We start from the raw sequence: 20647 nt of genomic DNA, 5'->3' as shown, positions 1-20647 counted from the left end.
TTTTTAAAATCAACTTTATTAGAGTATAGTTGTTTTACAATGTTGTATCTACTGTACAGCAAAGTGAATCGGCCCCATATATACCTATCCCCCTTCCCTCTTGGACTTCTTCCCACTCAGGTCGCCACAGAGCACTAAGTAGAGTTCCCTATGCTATGCAGTCGGCTCTCGCCCGTTGTCTACTTTATGCATAGAATCACCAGTGTACTTTATACATAGAACCAAATCTGTGTATTTTATACGTGGGATCAGATGTGTCCATCTCAATCTCCCAAGTCATCCCCCCACTTCCCCTCTTGGTGTCTATACAGTTGTTCTCTCCATCTGTGAAACGACTTCTGCTTTGCAAATAGGATCACCTACACCATTTTTCTAGATGACACGTATGTGTGTTAATATATGATATTTGCTTTTCTCTTTCTGACTTAACTTTCACTCCGTATGACACTCTCTAGGTCCCTCCAGTACTATTCACAATAGCCAGGACATGGAAGCAACCTAAATGTTCATCAGCAGAGGAAAGGATAAAGAAGATATGCAACTTGTATACGGTGGGATATTAAAAAGGAACAAAATTGGGTCATTTGTAGAGGTGCGGCATGTTTCATTGGCGAGGAATTAGTTCCGAGGCCCCGGTGGGCAGGCCTCGAAGCCCCTGTTTGTCTTGCCCTGTGCCAGGTTCCCTCTTCTCTGCTCTAGCTCATATTTCTTTTCTCCACCTCCAGAAGAAAAAGGCCCTCGGTTGCCCAAGGAAGTTGAATTTAGGGAGGGGATATATCTTTACAAAAGTAATGGGGTAAAAAGTGAAATAGTCGATTTGTAGGAAAATAGAAAATAGGGGGGAAAAAGCAAGACATCCCCATAATGGCCTAACCCAACACGTTCCCTTCTCAGGGGTAGTCTTGCTGAACAGCCTTGCGAATATTCTTTCAGAAGCTTTGTAGGTACATGTAAGCACTTGAGAATAAATACAACAAAGTTTTATGGATAAAGTGAATGTATGTTATGCTTATGACTCTGCGACCCCATTTTCTGCTCAGTGATAGATTATGGATACATTTGTTTTCTAGGGTTGTTGTAACAAAGCATTAAAGATTGGGTGGGTGATACGCCTTAAACTTATACACTGAAAAAAGTGAAAGTGAAGTCACTGAATCACGTCTGACTCTTTGCAACCCCATGGACTGTAGCCTGCCAGGCTCCTCCATCCATGGGATTCTCCAGGCAAGAGTACTGGAGTGAGGTGCCATTTCCTTCTCCAAACTTATACAGTGCTGTAGGTCAATTACATATTTATGAAGCAAGAAGAAAATGAATTAAAAATAAACAAAATTTTATTTGGAAAAAAATAAAACTAACTTTACTGAATATTCTGGGATTTTTACTAAATACACTTCAAATGTAAAGGAGAAGAATGTATCCCTTGACTCAACTTGTCATTGGTCAAGACAGGCCCCATGAATATCTCCTGTAATTCCAGGTTGGGCCTGTATGAGTGCAAAACACATTCTCACCTACATTCTGCATGATGCTCCCCAGCAAAAAGTAAGAGATAAGTGGTAAGGACCAAAGACAAGTGCTGTCTGATCTCACCTGCATGAAGTTGGTCAACTTAAATTCCACGAGCCAGTTTTTACAGAAAGCCCTTGAACAGGGCCGTCTGATAGTGCTTTCCGCAATGAGAGAAACGGTCTGTATCTTCACGGTCCAGTGTGGTAGTCACTAATCCTTATATGGCTCTGGACTGTTAAAATATGGCTCATGCAACTGAGGAACTGAACTGTTAGTTTTTGGTTAACTTTAATCAATTTAAATTTAATTATACAGAGCCACACGTGGCTAGTGGCTACTTACAGGATGGCATTGGCCTGGAATAAAATGTGGATGAAGAAGATTCTGAAATGGTGCCTAAGTGGTGCCAAGATATCTTTTATCATGCACCAAGCACCATAAAAATTTAGAATTTTTCTATGATATACTAAGATCCTTACATATATTATGCCATTTAACACTCATAACAACACTATGTCCTAGACATTGCTATTCATGTTTTATAGCTGAGGTGACTAAAACTTAGAAAATGACTAAAACTAAGTAACTTTCCTGTATTTTCATAGCTAATTGTCTGGGGCCAGGATTTAAAGCCAAGCACAATAATTCCACAGGGTATACTTTTAATCATTACACTATCAGATCCCCTTTGCACCAAATTCCCATATGTATATTAAATATATATATATATATTTAATTTATATAATATATATAATTTAATATATATATTAAATATATATATGTGTATGTGTGTATATATATATATGAGTCTGTATCTGTATTTTCTGTTTCCTATTATGCACCAGTACCACACCATTTAAATACTGCAGCTCTAGAGTGTGTTTTGACCCCTGGTAGCTTTTTAAAAGTCTATCGTACAGCATTTTAAAATATGTTGGTCATAGCTAACTACCTTCTTTGTGTGAGCCAGAAGCAATTAGAGAGGCAAAGGATGACTAATCTGCTTTTCAGGTGACAGTGTTAGTTGCTCAGCCATGTCTGACTCTGTGACCCCATGGACATGCCAGAGTTCTCTGTCCACGTAATTCTCCAGGCAAGAATACTGGAGTGGATTGCCATTCCCTTCTCCAGGGGACCTTCCTGACCCAGGGATTGAAGCCAGGTCTCATACATTGCAGGGAGATGTTAAAGAGATGACTCTTTAACATCTGAGTCACCAGGGAAGCCCAAGATGTTTTGCTTTGGGCTTTAAGTAATCAAAAACTCCACTAAAAATAGGTGTTTATTATCCCACATATTAAAAAGTCCATAGGCAGATATTTCTAGAATTAGCTAATAAAGTTGCTCAAAGACTTAAGTTTTCAGGTTAGCTTATCTTTCTGTTTTTCCAGATTATTGGCATTTTCTCTAAAGCTTGTCTGTCCATGGTCCAAGATGAGTATAATACTTCTTTTTTGAACTGAGTTTTCATTGGAGAATGATTGCTTTATGTATACACAATGGAATATTACTCAGCCATGAAAAGAAACACATTTGAATTAGTTCTAATAAGGTGGATGAACCTAGAGCCAATTTCACAGAGTGAAGTAAGTCAGAATGAGGAAGACAGATATACTATAATATCACTTATATGTGGAACCTAGAAAGATGATGCGATAGAAATAGAGTCACAGATGTAGAAAACAGACTTATGGTCACCACGGGGAGAAAGACGGGTGGGATGTTTTGGGAGACTGGGATTGACATATATACGCTGGTATATCTCAACTAGATAACTCATGAGAACCTCTGTATAGCACAGAGAACTCGAGTCAATGCCCTGTGTGACCTAAATTGGAAGGGAATCTAGAAAAGAGTATATATACGTATATATGCAATGGATTCACTTTGTTGTACAGCAGAAGCTAACACAACATTATAAAGCAACTATACCTCCATAAGATTAGTTTTAAAAAAAATTCAGAGAAACAAAAACACCCAGTATGCATCACCTAGTTCCTGTTAACAATCATCCTTGTATCTTTCCATACTTTTGTACTGCATATTTGTATGTGCCTTTTTAAATGGAAAAGTATTGTATCTTACTTTTTCATAGCCTCCTTTTTTTAAAAATTTAAAGATAGATAAGGGGTATTTCCACTATCAATAAATAGTTCATAGCTTGACTTTTTTAAAGTATATTATTTTTTAAAAGTATGCTTAACCTAATCAATTCCCTGTGGTTCAACATGTAGGCTTCTTATTAATATTTTAATATTTTAGAGATATATCTTTATGCATTCCCAAAGGTAGGAAAATGTGTCAAAGATATGCACCTTATTAAGGTTGTTAATACAGTTTGCCAAACCGCCCTCCAGAAAGCTTATATCAATTTACGCAGCCCTTAGCTGTAGGAGAAGGAAATGGCAACCCACTCCAGTGTTCTTGCCTGGAGAATCCCAGGGATGGGCGAGCCTGGTGGGCTGCTGTCTATGGGGTTGCACAGTTGGACACAACTGAAGTGACTTAGCAGCTAGCTGTGTATGAGCTCCCCTCATCCCCCACTGCCTTACCCGCACTAGGGGTTATCATTCATCGTAATCTCAGCCAAGGGCAGCTTTTGTAAAAGCCAAGCTTACCTTTGTGACTGCATTTTATTCGTAACCCTTTGCAGCTCCCATGAATTCCTGCTTCGGCCAAGGTTGTGAGAGGGGTTTCTGGCCTCACTCGCAGTGCTGACATTGATCCAACAAACAGTTTTGCCAAAAGGACAAAACTAATGGAGGTGATCGCTGGGGAGACCTGCTAGCAAGCGGCCATGTAGAGGGTTTGGGGGAAACAGCAGTTTCTCCAAAGGGCCTCGGACATTCTGGAGTGAGGCGATCCCTTCTTTAATTGCCATCACCTTCCTCTCCTGCAGGTTGTCTTCCTTCTGGCCTCAGATTTCCCCAGGTAGGGGCTCATTTGCATTCCCTTATGCAGTTCATGCTGGTGGACACACAAAGGTGAACCTGCGAGCAAATTTAACACACTGGCAGGAGAATCTATTCCGGACTCTTCTGGAGTAGCCTGGTAGAGTAGGGTATTTTATTCGCTGCTAAATCCTGTGCAAACAACAGGGTGCTATATTTCTTTCCATGGAAGCTTTAATAACCCAGCCCAGTCATAATGAATTCTGGGGCAGAATGAATGTAAAAGAGTAATGGTGATTAGGTAATTATCAAGTACAGAGAGTATTTAACCTTCCCAGTGATAGGGCTGCCTAAGACTAGCTGATATCGTGTATGCACTCTGGAAATAATCAATAATTTTAAAATGATCCAATCTCTACTATTAATCAAGAAATAAGGATCCAGGAGCAGCATCAATCACGCTGAGTTTTTTCTCCATTTAACGTCAACCAATGTGCTGCTTCTCTCTGGTATCTTTGAATGTGTTGGCCTTTCTGATTTTTATTTTAGGCTGGCCAGACTTAAGCTGTTGCAAGTCTCTCAGAATATCTCAACAAGCTAAGACACATCAGCCTCTAAAATTATCCACCCCAAGCAAAATGCCAGGGAATAACCTTTGGCCTCTGCCTCTTTTAATTGCAGCTCAAGCCCTTTTTAAGCTGCAGGCTGTGACAGCCCCATGTTCTGCTCCCCTTTGCCCATTCTCCACCCCCCACCCCTCTTGGGCGGTCTACTCCACAGAGATTGTGTATGTCTGTGTATGTGTTTGTGTGTGTGTGTAGTATAATGTATGATATTCTAGAAAAAAAAAAGTGTGCCTTCTCCCTAACATACAATTTAATTCCACAATAAAGGCAGCTATACTTAGATGGGTCTTATGAGCCCAAATATACATGAATGCCTGTGTGCACCCACAAATGTACACACATGCAAATATTACCTGGCGAGTAGAACAGTGTATTATGCTAAATAACAACACATGTACTACAGGAAGGTTCAGAGTAGAATAAACTAGAAGGGATCATAAATCTCTCCAAACCCCTTACAGAGAAGACAATCTTGAGACTGTAAGAAAAGCAGTGACTCTTTTAATGACTAACAACAAAAAAAGAAAAATAATTAAAATACAACTTTCTGACTCCCGATCCTAGAACTCTTTTCCCTAAATGGAACTGAGTCTAAGCCAGGATATTCAAGTAATGTAGGGAATCTAAGTACCAAAACATTTGCTTCTGTGCATGCTGCTTCTTCCTTCTAACATGCCCATCAGGCTTGGCTTTCGTCCTTGGACAACTGACTCCTTCAGACGCGGATCAAGGAGTATCTCCTCCAGAAGACCTTCCCTGCTGAAGCATTCGGGGTCAAGGCCCTTTCTGTGAGCCTGCATAGTCATCTGTGCTTAATCTTAAGATAGCTTTTTTCAGAGGGTAGCCAGGGTTGGACTTCTGGCCTTTTACAGCTCCTTTTACAGGTTGCATGTTATTCCCTGTTGCACCCTCAGCCACCAGCCTTGTGCAGAGTGCTCAAAGAGTTATCACCAAACTATGCAAAATCTTCCAGATTTGGGAAGCCATGACAGGGTCAAGGGGACACATCTGCAGAAGAACTCAGGCCAGATGACTGGTCGACAATCTGGGACAGGTAGACGCATAAGAAAGTGAAGGGAAGTCTCTGCCAAGAGGTGTTCCTGGTGGACAAGCCCAGCACAGGCTCAGACAGTCTTGCTCCTTCGTGGAGCAGAGATGTTCATCAGGGAGAAGCCCACGATGAGTCAAGGGATGACAGAAAGGGACTCCACTGGTATAGCACAGCAGATAGAGGGCGGGAGGCAGCAGGGACCCTGGGAAGCAGCCCAAAATGGACAGCAGTCTGGATGTCTCCTTGGGATCTGCTACTCTGAAGGGGACAATTCTGGGGAGAGGTGTGCAGTCTAAATGTCTGCTTGTTGAATACACTGACTAGTATTGCAGATACGGGCTCCATGTCTGGCAACGTAGGTGGAGGCTGGGGTGTTGAGAGTCTATGACATATACACAGTCCCTTCGGGCTGGACTCTCAGGAAACACAGAGCATTGCATGGGTTTTTCTCATGCGCCCCTCTCTTCCTCACTGGGCTAGGCTTGGGTCATTAGCCTGCATCCTGGAGTGTCTTTATTCTTTGCAAGCATTTGCTGAGAACTGTTGGTGCCAGGCACTGGGCTGGGCACTTGATTCTATAGCTCAGTGTTTCCTAGTCTTTTTGTGATCATGAGAATCATGATCTTTTTTTTTTTTTTTTTAATTACAGATTCCTGGACAACCCTTCTATATCTACTGACTTAAAGTCTAGGAGAGGGGCTTCAGAATAGGAATTTTTTCCAAGTAACCCAAGGAATATATATCATCCATCATTATCAGGAGACACCGATTGAGATGATAATGGGCTGGCCAAAAAGTTCATTCAGGTTTTACCACCATTGCAGAAAAAAACAAATGAACTTTTTGGCCAGCCCAATAAAAGTGATAATAACTAAAATAAAACAAATAAATGACAATGACTTCTGCCACCAATGAGTACACAGTTAGATGAGAAAAAGCATTCTTTTTAAAATTTTCTAAAATAATTTATTTTTAATTGGAGGATTAAGATTACAATATTGTGTTAGTTTCTGCCAAACATCAACATGAATCAGCCATAGGTATACATATGTCCCCTCCACCTTGAACCTCTTTCTCACCTCTCACCCGATCCCACCCCTCTAGGTTGTCACAAAGCACCAGATTTGAGCTCCCTGCGTCATATAGCAAATTCCCACTGGCTATCTATTTTACATATGGTAATGTATATGAAAAACATTAAATAAGCATTCCTAACTCGAGAGACAGTCGTCACTTTCTAAGAACACACATGAAAAAAACTAGAGTTCTGACTAGTCCATGACAGTCATTTGTGTGATTTTGATACAAGCATCTCTTGTAGGGACTGACTTGGAAATCCCTGAATGGGGACAGGTAACCAAGGAAAGGACTCCAGAGTAGCTACAGAAAGTTTTGGCCCAACTGGAGGACCTGTGGCAGATCAAGGCTCAGGAAATGAAAATGTAAGCTTTTATAAACAGAAAAGAGTTTCTTTGGGTTCTGGGAAACATTTGCAGATAGTGTGGGGAATGAGTAAGGGCAAAAACCAGTCACCCCAGCAGAAGCTTATGATAGATGAGACACTTAGTGCACATTAGGGAGGCAAAAATTTTCCCCAGCTCCAGCCAGTAATGTGGAACTTGGAGTAGCTGAGCAGATAGTTCTCAGAAATCACTGGACAAGCACAGTCCTATTTGGCTATAAAATAAGCGTTGCCACTACAAGGGAGACCCAATGTCTGCTCTCTGCATCAGCATCTCTGCCTCCTATCTACCATTCCCCTCTTCCCTTAGAGGACCCCTCCCCTTTCCACCCGCTGGGCTTGGCGTCCTTTCAAATGCTCTCACCCTCCTCTGGAAGCTTATCACCAGCCCATGAGGCATTAATGCATGTACTAATGGTAAAAACACAACGAAGTTATTTCCACACAGTGCCAGGATAATCAGAGCATTTGTTAGGGGGGAGAAAAAAAAATCAGTATGAATGGCATTTGGTAGCTACAAAGACTAGATAATGGACTTCATTTATCACTTTTAAGAGAGTACATTTTAGTGTTAAAAATTATTAAATATTGGGGATTACACGGTCCAGGGTTTTTGTTTCAGATTTGCTTGTTTCCGTGTTTGTTTTGTCTTGTTTGGCAATGGGGTCTATTTTTCCCATGAAATACTATGCAGAAGCCTGATATACAATGTATGCAAGTCAAGCTGCTGTGGATAGATAGAAGCGGGTAAAAGACGCAGATTCCTGCTACCCCGCCCACTTGTGTTTTTGCTCGGGATCCCCTAAATCACCCTACAGGTGTCCAAGACCCTGAAAAAGTCTGTTTGCAGTCCTCCAAGCCCCTTGTTCCACAAATAAGCAACCTGAGACCCAGAGATCGGAATTGGGCATGCAGAATCCTTACCCAGGGCAGTGGAACTAGAAGCAGAACTCCAGTCTCTTGAATTGCAATCCACTGCCCTTTGCCTCCATGCCTAGAAGCCAGCCTTAGCCGAGGAGCCAAGGTTCCCCAAGGGGTTCTCACCACCCCAGGACAGTGGAGAAGGGTGGCAAGATGAGGAATCAAATGCTTCCTAAGCTATCTTTCTACTGCTCGCTGCACCCACTCACTGCTTTCTTTGGAGGCACGCTCCCATTTCTTTAAAATCCTCAGCTGGGTTAAGGTTAAAAGGATGAGTTAACCGCCCCCAAACTAGACAGCTATCCCAAAAGAAAATAAAATGGGCAAGTTGCGGTTTTCTTCTCAAGTCCACCGTCAATGTCTGTGTACTCCAGACCCCACCGATCAAGGAGGCAACCGTTCACTAGCTCTGGGCATTGCTTTTTTTTTTTTTTTTCCTTCTATCTCCCTCTCAATTACTGACCCAGTCCACATCTCTGCATCTGTATCTGTCACTGTTCCCCTCTAAGAATATCAAATAATCTTAGCTTCTGTTCAGACTCGTTGCCCTGCCCTGGAGATTCTCTCCCTTTATAATCTGCCAATAAGGTATTAATACATTAGTTAACTCAGAGTGCACTCTATAATGAGGGCCGTGGACATTATTTAGCTGAATTTGATGGCAACAACTCATTGACATTGGTAAGGTTAATCATCTACCGCTTTATTTCATTGAACGAGTTGAACAACACTGAGCACATTGATCCACGAGGTCCTACAATTCATCTTGGCTGTTACTTTAATGGTGCCATGGCATCAATGCCCTTTAAGTAATTGGCACCAGGAAGAGATGGACTTGGCCTTGTCACGTCAGATTAGAGCAATGTTGAATTGTAAACGATTTTTGCCTTGCCTTGATTCTCTCTTTCCTCTCATTTTACATCCTCCTGATTGAAGAGGCAGGAGGGGGCTCATAGAGGCCAAGAGAGTGAGTCTGGCTGTATTGTGAAGAGACAGAATTATGCATTCAGGAATGCAAAGATCAACATTTTTGAAGCCCTGAGTCCCTTCAGATCATCATGCCTGTGTGACCTGGGGTGGGCTTCTAAGCCTCCTTAGATCTCAGTGTCTTCATTTTAAAAATGAGGACAATTAATAAAATCTACTCATCCCCAACCTGCTTCACAAATGATATGTCCTAGTTCCAAGACCTGATGCTTTGCCTTTGGTGTGAGGAGATGATGGAAGAAAGAGAATAGAGTGGGCCGGGATCTCACCTGAGCCCTGCCCACAAGGACGGGCAGGTATCAGCTTGAGGACAGTGCAGAGCAGAGGCTAGCTCTGAGGTGGCACCCGGGAAAGCTGGAGATAGAGTCTATGGTCCTGGTGAGTGTGTGGGTTTGCCAGGAGTGGGCAATGAGATCCTGACCGGGTAGGTAGAACACAGGAGTCAAGATTATGTGTGAAGCCAGACAGGTGGTCAGTACTTAGGAGTATGTCCTTGAGATGTTTGTCTAGAAGGAATGAATTCGGGATAGACTCTATGTCCTGAAGGTGAGCCTTGGGTGGGTGGAAACTTTGAAAGAGGGGTGTTGGCTGATGGAAAGATGGGCTCTGGCTGGGGGACTGCACAGAGCTTAGCGATCTCTCTGCCAAGAGATACCCCTTTTTATTTTAGCTGGTGGGATTCTAGTGGTAACTGGGCCACTGAACCCGGCTAAGTCTGAAGTCTACAATCTCACTATATTAAAAATTGTCGCTCTTTAGTCGCTAAATCATGTCTGACTCCTTTGCAACCCTATGGACCGTAGCCCATCAGGCTCCTCTGTCCATGGGAGTTCCTAGGCCAGATTACTGGGGTGAGCTGCTATTTCCTCCTCAGGGGATCTTCCCGACCCAGGGATCAAACCCGTGTCTCCTGCATTGGCAGATGCGTTCTTTACCACTGAGCCACCAGGGAAGCCCAGATTAAAAACCAAGTCGATTCAAATTTCCGCCTTAGTCAGGATTGGCTAAGAATTTGGGAGAGGATGCAGAAAGAGGTGAGGTCTGAGCCAGCAAAGAGAAGCTCATGGCACATGAGGGCTGAGGAGGTCCACATACTGAAGCTGGCTTTACCACTTGCTTGCTGGCTGGCTTGATTCATACTCAGATTACTAAAGAGCTCTGAGCTTCATTTCCCTCCTCGGTAAAAGAGGAAGTGACACGACTCCACAGGGGCTTTATAAAATTGGCTGCTGTAACGTGTGGGGTGGGATGGAGCCTGGCTGGCTGGGGAAGGACCGGCAGCATCAATTTCTGTTTGAAAGGAATGAAATGAGGCAGAAGAAAAAGACATGAAGTATGTCTAACATCATTCATTTAGCAGGCATGCTATGTACCAGACGCTAAACTTGGAGTTGAATAAACAAAGATAGACCATATGGTATTCCTGCCCCCAAGTTGCCCACAATCTAAGAGAGGAGACAGACTGTATATTTTGATGTCAACTCTGAAATATTTGGTCCCCAAGAAAGGAAAAAATTATCAAAATACAGGAAGAGAAAGTGTGGGGCCTCTTTCTTTTCATCATCTTGCTCACCCACCACAGCACACTACTTCTGCTCCTCCTGGGACTGGATGCGCGCGTTTCACTCTGGAGGAAATTATTAGGGAGGCACACTTGGCTGCAGATCTAAGCCCTGTTCTCCAGTAAAATTTACCAATAAAGTTTATATTTTTATATCCATCTGTTTGACAACTGTGTCTTATTTCTCAATTGATTCTGAATTCAACTGGGGAATAGAGGGGGTGTTGTTTATTGGTTTTCACAAAATCCAACAAGACACAGGTTATTGTACTGCAGAAAGATGCGTAAAGCATAGAATTAATATGTAGTAGGGAGGGATTTATTTTATATGTTGTGTGTGTGTGTGCATTCACACATGTGTACACATGCATATGAAGAGAGGGTGTGTCAGGAAAAATTTACAGAAATGGGGATGGGTCACTATCCAAAGGATGATTGGAAAAAGAAAGACAAGAAGACTGCATGTAGAGAGAATTGAGAAGGTGAGAAAGAGCATACGTAAATAAACCAGAAAAGTAAAAGTGATGTGCAAATTTTCATTAGGAGTATTAGTATCATTTTGTCAACCTTGTATTAAAGAGCCCAGTTTCACAGGATAGCATTTCTCAGCTCTCTCCCTTCAGAGCTGACGATGCCCTAGTAAACAGAGAAATACTCCATCAGAACTGTCCCTGTGCTGATTGTGATGACACTGCAGAATCCTTAGGGGCATTGCTTCACCTCAACAGCTCTGAAGCTTGAGTTTGGGTCTCACTGTGCCATTATCAGGGCACACTGCGCGAGACTCCAGTTTCCCTGTGTAGAAAAGGAGCAGCGATATCATCCCTAAGCCTTCCTCCAGCCCTGACCTTCGTGGAGCTCTTATCCTTTCACATTGTTTTGTTTTGTTTCAGTCAATTCTTTCTTGACCTTTCCAGCTCTCAACAGAGCTTTCCATTCTCAAGGTCTGTATAGATTAATTATCAATATTTCAGATCTTGCTTTGCCAACTCGTGGAAGCACATCCCTGTAGGATATCACTTGACTCTTATTTCTCCACTCCTTTATTATCCACAAAGGAGAGTGTATTAAATTTGTAGAGAGGAAAAAATAGTGGGCTGAGCCAGTTTGGTTTTAAAATCAAATACAATTCTTGAAGCCCTTCTCCTTCCCTTAAGGACTCCCATTACCCAGTAGTCATACTTACAGACCCATAAAAAAGGTTAATGCCAAGATTGTCTCTATCCTGAAAGTAGGGCAAATATGGAAATGTTTATTCCTCTAGGGCAGAGCTTCTCAACCTTGGCACTATTGACATTTGGGCTAGATGATTTTTTTCTTGCGGGGGGGGAGGGGCGAGAGTGGGGTCAGGGTTAGCCTGTGCCCGGTAGGATGTTTAAGGCATTGACTGTCTTTACTACCTGGAGGCCAGTAGCACTGTGTCCCCAGTCATGACGATTAAAAACGTATGCAGGCACTGTCCAATGTCCTTGGAGGGTCAAAAGTGCTCTTTGAGAATCTAAGAGGTTACGTTTCCCCTAGCTGAGGTGACTGAATTGATCATGAGGATGCATGCGCATCTTTAGAGAATACTTCTTTTTTAATATTATTCATTCCTGTATTCATTGAACAAATTAAGTTGCTACCAGAAATGTTTGCTACACTTCTTGGCTACTGAAACTGTCATTGTTTGGATCTGTTTTAAGCCTGACAGTGCTGGCTTTCTCTTGGCCACAGTAGCCCCTGCTGCTGTTCACCACCTTATGTATATGGTGTTTGGCTCAGTCCAGTGCTTTTGTGACCCTGTGGACTATAGCCTGCCAGGCTCCCCTGTCCATGGAATTTTCCAGGCAAGAATATTGGGTTGTTGTCCCTGACCTGGGTAGAGTGGCAGCTGGTTGATGGCGCCTGTCTCATGTCAATGGGGGATGAAACAACTCCTTGTTTATCCCAGCTTGACTTTTGCCCTGTGCCCATGCCTGGTTCATGCCCTAGACACATAGATTAAAAAAGAAAAAAGAATACTGGGCTGCCCTTTCCTACTCCAGGGGATCTTCCTGAGCTAGTGATCAAACCTTTGTCTCCTACATTAGCAGGTGGATTCTTTGCAAGCTGGGAAGCATTCATCATCTTGGGGCTTGCTCATTTCCAGCTCTGTGCTTCCAGACCTGTCGCTCATCCACAGGAAATCATCTGCAACAGCAAGAACACCAAGGGTCTGAAGGTAAGGCCTTGAATTCTAGCTCTGGTTCTGCCAGTTCCCAGCTGTGTGACCTTAGAACAGCAAAGTCTGTGTGAATGTCACATCCTGGTCTGAAAAATGGGAAGGACACGTGGCACTCTCCTGCTTACTTATCCGGTTGATTGAGGGGAAAAAGAAGAGCAAGGCAGAGGACATGATCTGAAAAGGAGACAGCACTGTACAAGAGAGAAACATTGTTCTTATGATCATTATCTGTAAAACAAAATGGTATTAACAAGAAGTGCTTGTTAAGCAGAGAGAAAGCCAGCTGAGGGAGAGAAAGAATTACCACCTAGATTGGGACAGGATAAGGAGTTAGAGCAGAAAGGCATAGTCCTTTGCTGAATTGGGGGCAACTAAGCTCACTTCCCACTCCAGTACTGTTGCCTGGAAAATCCCATGGATGGAGGAGCCTGGTAGGCTGCAGACCATGGGGTCACTAAGAGTCAGACACAACTGAAGTGACTTAGCAGCAGCAAGCTCACTTCTGACAGAATGTGGTCCACTGGGGAAGGGAATGGCAAACCACTTCAGTATTCTTGCCTTGAGAACCTCATGAACAGTATAAAAAGGCAAAATGATAGGATACTGAAAGAGAAACTCCCCAGGTCGGTAGGTGCCCAATATGCTACTGGAGATCAGTGGAGGAATAACTCCAGAAAGAATGAAGGGATGGAGCCAAAGCAAAAACAATACCCAGCTGTGGATGTGACTGGTGATAGAAGCAAGGTCCGATGCTGTAAAGAGCATATTGCATAGGAACCTGGAATGTCAGGTCCATGAATCAAGGCAAATTGGAAGTGGTCAAACACGAGCTGGCAAGAGCGAACATTGACATTCTAGGAATCAGCAAACTAAAATGGACTGGAATGGGTGAATTTAACTCAGATGACCATTGTATCTACTACTGCGGGCAGGAATCCCTCAGAAGAAATGGAGTAGCCATCATGGTCAACAAAAGAGTCTGAAATGCAGTACTTGGATGCAATCTCAAAAACAAAAGAATGATCTCTGTTTCCAAGGCAAACCATTCAATATCACAGTAGTCCAAGCCTATGCCCCAAACAGTAATGCTGAAGAAGCTGAAGTTGAACTGTTCTATGAAGACCTACAAGACTTTTTAGAACTAATATCCAAAAAAGATGTCCTTTTCATTATAGGGGACTGGAATGCAAAAGTAGGAAGTCAAGAAACACCTGGAGTAACAGGCAAATGAATACGCAATGAAGCAGGGCAAAGACTAATAGAGTTTTGCCAAGAGAACGCACTGGTCATAACAAACACCCTCTTCCAACAACACAACAGAAGACTCTACACATGGACATCAGCAGATGGTCAACACTGAAATCAGATTGATTATATTCTTTGCAGCCAAAGATGGAGAAGTTCTATACAGTCAGCAAAACAAGACCGGGAGCTGACTGTGACTCAGATCATGAACTCCTTATTGCCAAATTCAGACTTAAATTGAAGAAAGTAGGGAAAACCACTAGACCATTCAGGTATGACCTAAATCAAATCCCTTATGATTATACAGTGGAAGTGAGAAATAGATTTAAGGGACTAGATCTGATAGACAGAGTGCCTGATGAACTATGGACTGAGGTTCATGACATTGTACAGGAGACAGGAAACAAGACCATCCCCATGGAAAAGAAATGCAAAAAAGCAAAATGGCTGTCTGGGGAGGCATTACAAATAGCTGTGAAAAGAAGAGAAGCGAAAAGCAAAGCAGAACAGGAAAGATATAAGCATCTGAATGCAGAGTTCCAAAGAGTTCTTATCTCTCCAAATAGCAAGGAGAGATAAGAAAGACTTCCTCAGCTATCAGTGCAAAGAAATAGAGGAAAACAACAGAATGGGAAAGACTAGAAATCTCTTCAAGAAAATCAGAGATACCAAGGGAACATTTCATGCAAAGATGGGCTCAGTAAAGGACAGAAATGCTATGGACCTAACAGAAGCAGAAGATACTAAGAAGAGGTGGCAAGAATACACAGAAGAACTGTACAAAAAAGATCTTCATGACCAAGATAATCACAATGGTGTGATTACTCACCTAGAGCCAGACATCCTGGAATGTGAAGTCAAGTGGGCCTTGGAAAGCATCACTATGAACAAAGCTGGTGGAGATGATGGAATTTCAGTGGAGCTATTTCAAATCCTGAAAGATGATGCTGTGAATGTACTGCACTCAATATGCCACCAAATTTGGAAAACTCAGCAGTGGCCACAGGACTGGAAAAGGTCAGTATTCGTTCCAATCCCAAAGAAAGGCAATGCCAAAGAATGCTCAAACTACCGCACAATTGCACTCATCTCACATGCTAGTAAAGTAATGCTCAAAATTCTTCAAGCCAGGCTTCAACAATACGTGAACCGTGAACTTCCAGATGTTCAAGCTGGTGTTAGGAAAGGCAGAGGAACCAGAGATCAAATTGCCAACATCTGCTGGATCATTGAAAAAGCAAGAAAGTTCCAGAAAAACATCTATTTCTGCTTATTGACTATGCCAAAGCCTTTGACTGTGTGAATCACAATAAACTGTGGAAAATTCTGAAAGAGATGGGAATACCAGACCACCTCAATAGAACTGGACATGGAACAACAGACTGGTTCCAAATAGGAAAAGGAGTACATCAAGGCTATATATTGTCACCCTGCTTATTTAACTTATATGCAGAGTACATCTTGAGAAATGCTGGGCTGGATGAAGCACAAACTGGAATCAAGATTGCCGGGAGAAATATCAATAACCTCAGATATGCAGATGAAACCACCCTTATGGCAGAAAGTGAAGAGGAACTAAAAAGCCTCTTCATGAAGGTGAAAGAGGAGAGTGAAAAAGTTGGCTTAAAACTCAACATTCAGAAAACTAAGATCATGGCATCTGGTCCGATCACTTCATGGGAAGTAGATGTTGAAACAGTGGAAGCAGTGTCAGACTATTTTTCTGGGCTCCAAAATCACTGCAGATGGTGACTGCAGCCGTGAAATTAAAAGACGCTTACTCCTTGGAAGGAAAGTTATGACCAACCTAGATAGCATATTCAAAAGCAGAGACATTACTTTACCAACAAAGGTCCGTATTTTGGGTTTTTCCAGTGGTCATGTATGGATGCAAGAGTTAGACTGTGAAGAAAGCTGAGTGCTGAAGAATTGATGCTTTTGAACTGTGGTGTTGGAGAAGACTCTTGAGAGTCCCTTGGACTGCAAGGAGATCCAACCAGTCCATTCTAAAGGAGATCAGTCCTGGGTGTTATTTGGAAGGAATGATGCTAAAGCTGAAACTCCAATACTTTGGCCACCTCATGTGAAGAGTTGACTCATTGGAAAAGACTCTGATGCTGGGAGGGATTGGGGGCAGGTGGAGAAGGGGACGACAGTGGATGAGATGGCTGGATGGCATCACCGACTCAATGGACATGAGTTTGAGTAAACTCCGGGAGTTGTTGATGGACAAGGAGGCCTGGTGTGCTGCGATTCATGGGGTCGCAAAGAGTCAGACACGACTGAGCAACTGAACTGAAGTCAACTGAAGCTCACTTCGTCTTCCTAGGTAGCTCAGCAGTAAAGAATCTGCCTGCAGTGCAGGAGATGTGGGTTTGGTCCCTGGAGAAGGAAATGGCAACCCACTCCAGCATTCTTGCCTGGGAAATCCCATGGACAGAGGAGCCTGGTGGCTACAGTCTATAGGGTCGCAAAGAGACACCACTCAAGTGACTGAGCACGTGTGCAAGCTCACTTCCTCTCAGAGCAGGAGCCTAAAGATAAGAAGCACCGGTGTGGCTGTCAATGGGGCTCCCCTGGGCTGCTTTTTGGGGCCTGGGTCCAGATTTCTAAGTACAGTTCTTTTATACAGAGGAAAAATTAGAAAGTATCTAATATATGTTAGGTATATATATTAGATACTTCCTGTGTGCCGGGCATTAAGCTAGGAGTGTTTCTGAAGATGCTTTCAGAAGCACTGCGTCTAGAAAGCATGAAAGAGCTGACATTTCTCTCACAGCCCCATCTATACCATCCCAATAGTCCAATGGAGTGTTTCTCTGTCTCTTAAGAAGAAACCTAAAGTACCTGGGAAACACTAGAACATGGAACTGCGTGGTCCGTGAAATGACTTTAATGAATTGTGATCCACGTGCCACAGTTCTGTTCTTGTGTAATAATAATGGGGATAGTAAGCACGTGTGCAATGCCTAGTACAGGCCAGGCACTAACCTAGACACTTCACGGTTTATGCATTAATTAACACAGACTGAACGTGAATATGAATATGAGCATTATCACACAGAGAGGCCTGCGACCCTCCTTCCCTGCTACCCTGGGTTCTATGCCTCTGGATTTTCAGTGAGAAGTGAGTGAAAGTGAACGTCACTGTCATGTCCAACTCTTTGCGACCCCATGGACTATGCAGTCCATGGAATTCTCCAGGCCAGAATACTGGAGTGGGTAGCTGTTCCCTTTTCCAGGGGATCTTCCCAACCCAAGGGTCAAACCCAGGTCTCCTGCACTGCAGGTGGATTCTTTACCAGCTGAGCCACAAGGGAAGCCCTTCAATGAGAAAAGTATGTCCAAAAAGGGGAACTGACCAAGCAGTGCCCAGTAAGAGCACTATCAGCGGTGGTGAAAATGACCCCACTGCATTCAATAGACAAAGAAGAGGACAAGAGATGGGCGGTGAGGCTGGCAGGTCACCAGGCAGTGAACGGCAACCATGGGCAAAGGGACAAGGGTGGCTTGTCAGAAATTTCAGGGGAAGTTGGAGAAGAGGTCAGATACCAGATACAACCAGATTATGAGATACCAGAGAGATTTCCTCTTTTTCACCCAGGTAGAGATTTTAGGGGATTGAATCTTGTCATGATTCTCTGAGTGGGAAGAGAATAATTTAAAAATAACCCTCGTCTTCATGTGTGCAGACGCGCATGACATACTAATAGGAGCATCAGAATCCTCTAAAGAGACATTTTCTCTGGCCCTGAAATAAAAGTGTTCTACCGCCCGACAAGAACAGCATGATGTTCCCGTGACATTTACTTAATGCCCCTCACCAACTCCCGATTAAACAAATCATGGTACCCAGAGATCTCAGTGTTCATACAAAGCTGGTGAACACAAGTCATTTCGTGTACCTGGAAGTTGTGGATTTTTTTTATTTTGTCTGAGGTCAAGTCCTTTTTCCCAAGCCAGCAAACATTTTATTTTCACTAAGATGAAGTAGGAAGGAGAAATAGCCTTCACTGATGTGCTGCCACTGGGCCGAGGTTTAAATCTGAAAAGATGGCCCCATTCATTGTAGGTAGGGCCATTGCTTTGATCATTTAACAGCTGACTTGACCATCAGTCTTGGATCCAAAAAACATCTTTGGCAGCTAAAGAGTCCTTTTTCAACCAAATGCCATGCCTCCTGTATTTAAAACCACCTAAAATGTATCTTTTGGCATAAGTGAGAACTCCCCAGTTCATCACTTCATGTATCATTCCACTTAGTCCTTAAAAGGATCCTGAGAAGACAGGCATTATTATTATTAATATCCTTATTTTCCAACTGATAGAATGATGCTGTGAGTAAGCAAGTAACATTTCCAAGATCAAGAAGTGGTAGAACTGATTCTCACTCTGAGTGGTCTTCATCGTTTTCAAATTCCAAAGGCCTTCATCTTCACCCTTCGCCAGGCTGCATTCGATTCTCAGGTATGAGTCTGGTCACTTCTCAGAAGGTCTCTTCCGCATCATCCCCTAACAATAACATCCCTTCCACAGCAACAGCTGAGGCTGGTAGTGTCTATACCCCCATAATTCAGTCTTCTGGAGGCTACTTCTTTCAGAGTTGCCTGTAGCCTTTGGTGCAATGGCTCAAGACACACAAAGCACTCAGGAGCCTCAGGCAGGAGACAGCAGTGGTACAAAACTTTCTGAGGTCGGATATGGGGTCTGTCCTTTTTTACCTTTGCTTTTCCTTCTAAATTACTGTTGATTGTGGAGCATCTGCTTCCTTCTGAGATGCATATGCTTCCCCCAGTCAATCTGAATGCCTGTCGAGTGGCCCATACAGAGCTGCATACGGACACGCAGCTGAAAGTTGCCTTTAGAACCCCTCCATAAATCAGACCCACAAGCTCAGCCAGCACATCTCTGGAAGTGGTAGGTAGCAATAAAGGTAAAGATAGAAAATACCTTCCTGAGTCATCTGACAGCTCCCAAGTTTCCATTGCTCGAGGCACAGATGACTAGCAAGGCAGTAAGCAAGGAAACACTTTGCCTTCTTCCACTGACTGGATCGCCAGCCTTTCTGATAGTGGAAGAAAGAGGGACTCTGGGGTCTCAGGATGAGCTCACGAAATTTCAAAGAGGAAGAATAGGATGTCAGTAAACCCTATGTCACTTTATCTGCAGGTCCCACATATGCCAATCCCACTCCACGTCTCAGTAAGTCATTAGTGCTCCCGCATTCGCCCTCAAACTTTTCTAATCAATGAGGTCTTTTTAGACATAGGCTCTTTTACACACACCTTTGCCATGTATCTTACATATACTCACTTTTGAAAAAAAAAATCCGGAGAATTAATTTGAGTTAAATGATTCTGCTTGTGTTGGTGCTCATAAAAAATCGACAACAAAATGAATAATCAAGAAATAATTATTAAAGCCAACACATCGAGAGGTCTTAGTGTGAGCAAAGGAACACTGTGTGGACTGGAGCAGCCAGCCCTCTGTGGAGAGCATAGAGATACACGGCTGGCCTGCGTCCTCTAAAACACGACTCTGGGGAGGAGCCTGGGCAACCTGAGTGAGAGTAGAGCTGGATTCCAGGGGCCTGTCAAGGCCAAGGTAGAAGTTTCTCCTGCCTATAATTTTAGAGCACGGAGTCAAGATGCAGTTAGAGGAAACAGACTCCTTACTCTAAGCCAAGAACTTTAAATGGAGTATCTTTGTTTTTACAGGTTTATAACTGACGTGTGATGGACTGCACATATTTAAAAATACACAATTTGATAAGGTTTGGCATATATATGTATATATCAACAAAAATAATCAGCAAAATCAAGACCACAAGCCTACCATACCCGTCATGCCCCAAGATTTCTTTGTACCCTCCATCCTGCCCCTTCCCACCCTCCTCCCAGGCAACGACTGACCTGATTTCTTTTGCTATAAAATTGTTAGCGTTTTCTAATTTTTTTTTTAAGGGAATCATTCAATAAGTATTCAATAGTTCATTCTATTATACTGGTAAGTGTGATATGCCACAATTGCTTTATCCATTCACCTGTTGATGGGCATTTGGATTATTTCCAGTTTTGCACAGTTACAAATAAAACTGCCATGAATATTTATGTACAAGTCTTTGTCCGGACACTTGTTTTCATTTCTGTTGGGTAAATACTTAGTGGGGGAACAGCTAGATGGTG

General features: G+C 42.9%; 1 non-coding gene across 1 annotated transcript; it reads left to right on the top strand.

The window, feature by feature from the left end:
- The first annotated feature begins 12858 nt into the window (after window positions 1–12858).
- Window positions 12859–12993, top strand: LOC147356091 (small nucleolar RNA SNORA48). Its single transcript, XR_015143873.1, has one exon. It is a non-coding gene; the product is annotated as a small nucleolar RNA SNORA48 (small nucleolar RNA).
- The last annotated feature ends 7654 nt before the right edge of the window (window positions 12994–20647 follow it).

The sequence above is a fragment of the Bos grunniens genome, chromosome 16, assembly GCF_055505025.1.
Source record: "Bos grunniens cultivar Pamir isolate PY7600 chromosome 16, Bosgru_T2T1.0, whole genome shotgun sequence".
Taxonomy (NCBI): Eukaryota; Metazoa; Chordata; class Mammalia; order Artiodactyla; family Bovidae; genus Bos; species Bos grunniens.
The sequence above is the reverse complement of the archived record's forward strand: the minus strand, read 5'-3'. Positions and strand labels throughout refer to the sequence as shown.